The sequence below is a fragment of the Neovison vison genome, chromosome 1, assembly GCF_020171115.1.
Source record: "Neovison vison isolate M4711 chromosome 1, ASM_NN_V1, whole genome shotgun sequence".
Lineage (NCBI taxonomy): Eukaryota > Metazoa > Chordata > Mammalia > Carnivora > Mustelidae > Neogale > Neogale vison.
Genome location: NC_058091.1, coordinates 121,179,687 through 121,189,039, shown reverse-complemented (window position 1 = coordinate 121,189,039; position 9,353 = coordinate 121,179,687). Strand labels below are relative to the sequence as shown.

Sequence of the window (9,353 nt, the reverse complement as noted above, 5' to 3'; positions counted from 1 at the left end):
ATTATGACCAGGGAATGACTGAGAAGCATGAGAAGACTGCGTCCTCCTCAAGGACACTGTGGCTCCCACCACAGGCACGTTGTTCTGGGGTCCTTTGATAGGTGAGTTCACCCTGATTTCAGCTCCTGCCTCTTGCAGCCCTTTTCTGCTCAGGGCCAAGGATGTGGACTTGCTCATAGGTGAAGCCAGACAATTCCCCATGAACGGTTAATCTCCATCTTCTCTATCTTTGAAGAGTTTCTGCCTCAGGATAAAGGATCCCAGCAGAGCAGTGGGAAGCACAGGATAAAATGAGACCTGGTCAAACAAAAGGGCTTCAAACCACTGACTCTGAGGGGAGAGGGATGCAGCCAGAGGTCCTGGGAAGGACAGATTCTGGGGATGACTGCTAAGGTCTCCTCCATACTCAGCCACATGCTGTGGGAATCACCTGAGGCAAGTTTCTTGACCTGATCTACCTCAGGTCTCATCTGCCATACAGAGTAATAAGAACTCATCCCATGGAATAAGAAGTATCCTATGAATTTATGTATGGAGAGTCAGTGCACATTAGAACAGTACCTGCTCCTAGGAATGCTACAGCAATGTCATTAAGTGAATGAATAAAGTGGATCCCCCACTGTAGTTGACAACTACAACTACCTCAGAGCCTCATTATTATCCAGCACCAGCCCTCCAGCCCCACCACGATCTTGGCGACCTCCTCCCAAGCATCTGCTCCCCACTTTCCTCTTCTTGTCCAGCAAGTGTCTTCAGAACCCACTCACCTGCTTGAAAACCTGGGGCTTCTGGAGCGTCTCTAACTCATTACTGTGAGACCTCAGCCAGCCCCAAATCTGCTCTCAGAGACTGCACATGCGGTTCACTCCTCAAGGCCCAAACCCTGCTCCAGATCCAGCATTGGTGCCACAGGCTCCTCTTGTCTGAGAGGTAGCTGGTTCCAGGAGAGTGGAGAAGCACAGCCAGGAACAGGTTGCAGAGGTCTCAGCTGAACCAGGGACCTGGGACACCCAGCATTCCCTGACAGAAGAATCCTGCGCTGACTCCTTCCACCATTTGAAAGTGAAAGCTTATGAAACACAACCCTAGCAGACTCTGCCCTGCCCTTTGGATGGTGCACCCTAGTTATCAGGAAGGAAACAGCATGATCAGAGCCACAGAAATGGGGCAGGTACAGATACACGGACCCACTCTGCAGGAGGACACACAGAGACACAGACACCATACCAATTGTTGAACAACTCCCACTCTCCAGTTTGGCTAGCTTCTAGACCAGAAGCAAGGAGTGTGTGTACCACAGCCAAGACAAATAACTAGCCCTTTGCACAGGGCAGTTCACTACCAAAATACTCTATGTCAGTTTCTGAATACTAATGGCAGAAGCCTTTGAAAAGCACCCAGTGCTGCTGCTTTGCTTTTCTTCACCAGGAGATGACCCAGGTGCTCCCATAGCATGGCAACGGAAGGGTTAAGCCTGAGCATCACAGAATCTTCCAGGACCAGCTCCAGGACACTAGCCCTGCCCCAAGCTGAATGGACAGCACCCTGGGGCTTCTTAATACTATACTATCACACAAGGCCTGGGTGCACCATTCAGTTCCTCCCCACCAGGACACAGTGTGCAGCAGGAAAGGCAGATTCCATGGTCTCTGAAGGAACACTGTGGAGCACTAGGGCTTCCTTTCCAGACCCTCCCTTCCTGCAGTTCCCCATCTCAGTAAAGGACACCTGGGGTCACCCAGTTATGCCTGCCAGACTCTGGAGGGTCATTCCACCACACACACCACTTTCCCACCCAGTCTGCTGCCAGTGCACCAGAAAGCTCAAGACTTTTCTCTAATCCATATCCATGGCTACCTTCTAGCTCCACACCCATCTCACCTCCCCCCTTACCCAGACACGCTATCCCTGCTTCCCCGTGGGCATCCCCTGCCCACCTCCAGCCTCACCCTCTCAAGTTCATTTTCCATCCAAGGTTATAACCTCTCAAACCATCTTATATCAGCTCTGCTTCACCCCTTCCAGGGATCCTCCTGCTAAACCTCTTGTCTGTGGCTCCTGGGTCCCAGCTTCCTCTCTGACCTCATTCCACTGCTCCCAGTGCTTGCTCCTGGCCTGGCATCAATCCTCCAGTTCACGGAGCTTTCCCAGCCTCAGGTCTTCTCACAAGCCCCGGATGTTCCTCTTCTCTCTCATCCCCAGACTGCTCACCATTCCAGTCTCACCTAAAGTGACCTCCCTCAGAGTGGCCTTTGTCAACCTGCTCATCCCCATCTGAGCCCCATATATGTGCTTGTTGGGGTTTAGTGGTGCCCTGTTCTCATCCACGGCCCTGACATGTGATCTCCTGTGGAATATCCATGGCATCCACAAAGGGAGGCACTGTGTGCCCTGGTCACGTGTCCAGCACACAGAAAACACTCAGGAAACTTTGCCTGAGCTCATGTGCAGAGAAGTCACCTCAGCAGCACGTTGGCTTCTCTGTCCAATTTAGAAAACACTTCAGTCCACTGAGAAACAGGAAGACTTAACTCTGACCTAAATGAGTCAGCAGCTGGGTGGATGCAACAACTGCACCAACTTCCCCTCTCTTTTCTTCTTCCTACCCCAAACATATATGCGGCACCGGGCTACAACCACCTTGTTTGCTCCCTCAAGCCTGCCCAGTACTCAGGTGTGCATGTGTTAAGTGACTGGTGTTAAGACACCAGTTTGGGCTAGAGCCTCCCTGGCCCCACTTCTGCCAGGTTGTTGTCATTATTGTCTTCATTCTACGGGTGAGGAAACCAATGTCTCAGAGTTCCACAACCACGCACCCAGCAAAGCCTCTCACAGCCTGTGTTCACTCTCAATTGTTCTGAATGATCCACTCTTATCTGTTTTCATGAAGCAAGGACTGATGGGCCTGTTGGTGCATGGGAGTGATTGGTTTCCACCCAGATGTCTGGTCTGAGATATTAAACTGGGCAAACCTGGGGCTTCTACATATACCTGAATACATCCCATGTTATCATCCCCAAAGGTCTATTCTGCCAATATCCACTTAGACTCAGGAATATTGGGAAAATCCATCTCCAGTGAAACAAAAGAGACAAGGGCCAATATCATCCTCCAGGTCCACCCTCCACTGCCACCACCAATCTCTGCCCAATGGGGAGATTCCTTAAGACCCAAGAACATAGTGGAATTTTGCAAAAAGTCAGAGGGAAGAAAGCCAAATTTTATTGAGTATCTACTAAGTTCCAGGAACTGGACTATGCAAGTTGTGCTTCTAACACTTCATTCTCATGCATGCAGAGATGAAAGAAGACAGGAGTCCTGCCGTCTAGTTACCTTTCATCCAGGAGCTTCCTGGAGGAAGGAGGGCTGGAACTGCAGGGACAAGGTTCCCCACACCCTCACTTGTCCCAGTCCTTAAGCCCAGCCCAGCCCCCAGCTCCACACAACTCAGGGTGAAAGAGAAACAGGAAGGGGACCTTGGACTCAGACATGGCCCAGCATGATTGGGCGAGAAAGCTTATCTCCCCAGAATGCAGCTCCTGGAACCCATGTTGGGAGAAGAGGGGAAGGAATGACAAAGCACAGGGAAGGTTTTCCTGAAGGACGCTGGCGGGACACCTGAAGATGCAGCAGGAAGAACAGTAAACATCAGGCTTCACTGTCTTCCCTCCCACCAGCAGGCTCAAATTCCAACTGCTTTATCCACAAACACTGTTCATTCATTCGCTTATTTGCGGAGCATAACAAGTAACATGGAGGACATAGGGAGATGGAGAGAGGGAGTTGAGGGAAATTGGAAGGGGAGATGAACCATGAGAGACTACGGATTCTGAAAAACAACCTGAGGTTTTGAAGGGGCGAGGGGTGGGAGGCTGGGGGAACCAGGTGGTGGGTATTGGGGAGGGCACATATTACATGGAGCACTGGGTGTGGTCAAAAACAGTGAATTCTGTTACTCTGAAAATAAATAAATAAATAAATGAATAAATAGATAAATAAATAAATAAATAAAACACTGTTCATTGTCCATGAATGACTTTTCTTTTCTTTTTTTTTCATTTATTTATTTTCAGCATAACAGTATCATTATTTTTTCACCACACCCAGTGCTCCATGCAATTCGTGCCCTCTATAATACCCACCACCTGGTACCCTGACCTCCCACCCCCTGCCACTTCAAAACCCTCCGATTGTTTTTCAGAGTCCATAGTCTCTCATGATTCACCTCCCCTTCTAATTTACCCCAACCCCCTTCTCTCTAACTCCCCATGTCCTCCATGCTATTTGTTATGCTCCACAAATAAGTGAAACCATATGATAATTGACTCTCAATGTAGTTTTAATTTGAATCTCCCTGATGGCTAGTGATGATGAACATTTTTTCATGTGTCTGATAGCCATTTGTATGTTTTTATTGGAGAAGTGTCTGTCCATATCTTCTGCCCATTTTTTGATATGATTGTCTGTTTTGTGTGTGTTGAGTTTGAGGAGTTCATTATAGATCCTGGATATCAACCTTTTTTCTGTACTATCATTTGCAAATATCTTCTTCCATTCCATGGGTTGCCTCTTTGTTTTCTTGACTGTTTCCTTTGCTGTGCAGAAGCTTTTGATTTTGATGAAGTCCCAGAAGTTTATTTTCGCTTTTGTTTCCTTTGCCTTTGGAGACATATCTTGAAAGAAGTTGCTGTGGCTGATATCGAAGAGATTACTGCCTATGTTCTCCTCTAGGATTCTGATGGATTCCTGTCTCACATTGAGGTCTTTTATCCATTTGAGTTTCTCTAATTAATAAGAGTAGAGAGAAGAACCACATGGTCCTCTCAATTGATGCAGAAAAAGCATTTGACAAAATCCAGCATCCGTTCCTGATTAAAACGCTTCAAAGTATAGGGATAGAGGGAACATTCCTGAACTTCATCAAATCTATCTATGAAAGACCCACGGCAAATATCATCCTCAATGGGAAAAAGCTTGCATCCTTCCCGATGAGATCAGGAACACGACAAGGATGCTCACTCTCACCACTCTTGTTCAACATAGTATTAGAAGTCCTAGCAACAGCAATCAGACAACAAAGAGAAATAAAAGGTATCCAAACTGGTAATGAAGAAGTCAAACTCTCTCTCTTTGCAGATGACATGATTCTTTACATGGAAAACCCAAAAGACTCCACCCTCAAACTACTAGAACTCATACAGCAATTCAGCAACGTGGCAGGATACAAAGTCAATGTGCAGAAATCAGTGGCTTTCTTATACACTAACAATGAAAATACAGAAAGGGAAATTAGAGAATCGATTCCATTTACTATGGCACCAAGAACCATAAGATACCTGGGAATAATCCTAACCAAAGAGTTAAAGGATCTGTACTCGAGGAACTACAGAACACTCATGAAAGAAATTGAAGAAGACACAAATAGATGGAAGACCATTCCATGCTCTTGGATCAGAAGAATAAATATTGTTAAAATGTCTATACTGCCTAGAGAAATCTATACTTTTAATGCTATTCCGATCAAAATTCCACCGGTATTCTTCAAAGAGCTGCAGCAAATAATCCAAAAATTTGTATGGAATCAGAAGAGACCCCGAATTGCTAAGGAAATGTTGAAAAATAAAAATAAAGCTGGGTGCATCATGTTACCTGATTTCAAGTTTTACTACAAAGCTGTGATCACCAAGACAGCATGGTACTGGCATAAAAACAGACACATAGACCAGTGGAACAGAGTAGAGAGCCCAGATATGGACCCTCAACTCTATGGTCAAATAATCTTCGACAAAACAGGAAAAAAATATACAGTGGAAAAAAGACAGTCTCTTCAGTAAATGGTGCTGGGAAAACTGGGCAGCTGTATGTAGAAGAATGAAACTCGACCATTCTCTTACACCGTACCTCTTTACTCTTGTAACAGTTCTGTTCTATCCAACTGTTGTTGACTCACAAGGGAACCCCAATTCTTATCTTCCTATCCCTGAATTAATGCAGCACTAGTATTTCAGAAATAACAGATATTTTTTAAGGTTCATTAAGATAAGTAGGTCTCGGGGTGCGTGAGTGGCTCAGTTGGTTGGGCGTCTGCCTCCGGCTTAGGTCATGATCCCCGGGTCCTGGGATTGAGACCCACATTGGACTTCCTGCTCAGTGGCGGACCTGCTTCTCCTTCTCCCTCTGCTCCTCCCCCTCTCTCTGCTCCTCTTCTGACTCACACTCTCTTTAAAGAAGAAAAAGAAGAAGAAGAAGAAGAAGAAGAAGAAGAAGAAGAAGAAGAAGAAGAAGAAGAAAAGTAGGTCCCATCCATCCTGAACAGGAAAGATATACAATAGAATATTACTCTCCACTCCTCATAAAGTCCATCAGCCATACATTTTTTCAGAAATGTTTAATAGAAAACATCTCTAGTCAGACTGCACATTTCCTAAAATAAAGCTGGTGACTCACTCATAACCTCTGGGTTCATCTGCACAACACAAACTGCATAAAATAAACAACATTTAATTCTTCAGAGTAATTCAGACCTCATCGCATTTCATATCAAGACAATGCAAAGATTCCATGAAGTAATTTTCCTGACTGAAAGAATCATGACTTCTAGTAACAAAATTCAGCCTATCCCATATATGCTGAAACAGTCAACATTTATCTTCTGATACCTGAACATAGGCATGAACTGACTATTCTCACACCCAGTCTATACCCAGAAGAGAAGGGCAAGACGCCAGGTCTTTCAGGACTAACTTCAGAGCCTATAACCTTAGGGATTCTGCAGTTCCAGGATGAGCCACCATGAGGAATCTGGAACTCTGTTAGAACCCTATGGGGACATAGCTTCACAGCCCCAGGGAAGTAATGGGTATTCAGCCCCTGGTAGAACACCATCAACACCACAGCCTGAACTGAACCCCTGTCCTGAGAGGCTCACAGGCTCCTTTGAAGAACAAGGAGAGTTGTTAAGGGGTATAGGGGTCTGCACAGGCCCAAACTCCCCAGAGCAGATGATCAGGGACACATCTCCTGACCTCAACATGAAGTATGGAAACAGAGTCCCAGAGGAGGAAGCTAGTGGGAAAGAAAAAAGTTGGGATCCATCAGTCATGTTGTAGAATGAAACATATCTCTTTCCTTTAGGTCCAGGAAAACCCCTACCCTGTGGGAATTGGCACAAGGAGTTCCGAATTATCAGGGAGGGAACAGAGTTTATTTTCATACATTCCCACAACCCATTACACCTTTTCTGGGTATTCCTTGTACCAGCCCTTCCTCTCCACATTGCTCCTACAGACCCCCAGCACCCACTCACTTCTGTCTTCATTCCTGATCTCCACCACCCAGTAACAGCGTCCTGATTGATGCCCTCCTGACCTAAGTTGCTACACTGTTTTTCTGGGTCCTTAGTTGTACCCTCCAAGTCTCACAAGACTTCTCATCAGAAACAGCAAGGCTTGGATGTGCAGACCCCAGATCCAGAGTGACAGACACTTCAGAGAGAATTGCCAATCATTTGAGGTCTCCCCTTGCCCTATAACAAGGCACACATCAACCACCCCCACACCAGACCACCTAGATGCATGTGGGCAGGGTTAAACCTCCTGCGATTAGAATCTTGTGACTCAAGCACACACCCCATCAACCAGGAGAAGTAACTAAAGACAGATCTGGGAGGACAAGACAGACTCCAACACTGAAGAGTATCTCTTTAGCATCCGATATCATCCACAACCACCAACCCACCTATGTGACTTTTACCACCCCATCTGAACCCACCACCACTGATAGGGCCAACATCTGTGTCACCACAGCAAGCTGAGGTGAGGTAAGCCACCCTGGAGCAGCAGTAGGAGGACCCAGAAAGAACTCAAAGTAAATCACAAGGCAGGAACTTCTCCTTCCACCAATCTACAAAAGAACTACATGTTTCTTGTTAAGGCTTTGAGAAGTCTGAACACATGGAGTCTATATCTAGTCTTCTGAAATACACTGATGCAGGAGTTACAGGGAGATATCTTTTGGAAACATTCCCTGATTCATTTCTCTCTCTCTCTATCTCTCACACACTCATGCACATACCCACCCACACATACACCCCCCCACACATTCCACACGGCCATCATGCTACAACCTTCCCATAAAAGCCAAGCAATAAAGCTTAACAACACTGAGAAGCTGTATAATAACCTGAAAAGAAGAATCTATGCCCACATTCCACTTAAATTATGATTTCTCAATCCAGCATGATACTGGCACAAATCCATCCATCATGAAAGCTAGGTTTTCTTGGAAAGAATGGGGGAGATCAATATACAAGTACACAAAGCATACTTTAAAACACATACTTTAAAACAATGGTACCTGCAATAGTCAATTAAGCATCTGGCTCCTGATTTAGGCTTAGGTCATAATCTCAGAGTGGTTGGATCCAACCCCCCTATTAGGCTCCAGATTCAGCATGGAATCTGCTTGAGATTTTCAAACCTCCAGCCACTCAAATGCCCCTAAATAAATAAATAAATAAATAAAATCTTTCTTTTTTTTTAAAAGATTTTATTTATTTGAGAGAGAGAGAGATAGTGAGAGACAGCAAGAGCAGGGAGGAGAGGGAGAAGCAGTATCCCCACTGAGCAGGGAACCAAATGTTGAGCTTGATCCAAGCACCCTAGGGTCATGACCTGAGCCAAAGGCAGCTGCTTAAGAAACTGAGGCACCCAGGGGCCCCTACAATCTTTTTTTTTTTAATTAAAAAAAAACAGCCAAACTGTAGAAGTAGCCGAGATGTCCTTCAACAGATGAATATATAAAGCAGATGCGGTTCATATATATAATGAAATATTATTCAGCTATCAGTAAGGATGAATACCCACCATTTGCACTGACCTGGATGGAACTGAAAGGGATTATGCTAAGTGAAATAAGTCAAGCAGACAAAGATCATATGGTTTCACTCATATGTGCAACATAAGGAATAGCATGGGAGATAATAGGGGGAGGAAGGGAAAACTGAAGAGTGGGGGGAATAAGAGAAGGAGACAAACTATGAGAGACTATGGACACCAAGAAACCATCTAAGGATTTCAGAAGGGTGGGGGTTGGAGGATGGGGTAGCCTGGTGATAGGTATTAAGGAGGGGATGTGTTGTGATGAGTACTGAGTGTTAAATGCAAATAATGAATCATGGAACACTAAACTAATGATGTACTATATGATGACTAACATAACATAATAAAAATATTTTATCAGTATGCATCATGGAAAAATATTTTATAATTAATAAATTAATTAAATCATGCTCATCAATTCAGCAGAGAAGGGGAAATGCTAAATATGATTATTTGATCATCATTTTTCACATA

At 45.1% G+C, this 9,353-nt stretch overlaps 1 pseudogene; it reads right to left on the bottom strand.

The window, feature by feature from the left end:
- Window positions 1–6,820: 6,820 nt before the first annotated feature.
- The window catches only part of LOC122905860, a 90,515-nt pseudogene continuing 87,982 nt past the window's right edge, over window positions 6,821–9,353 (bottom strand).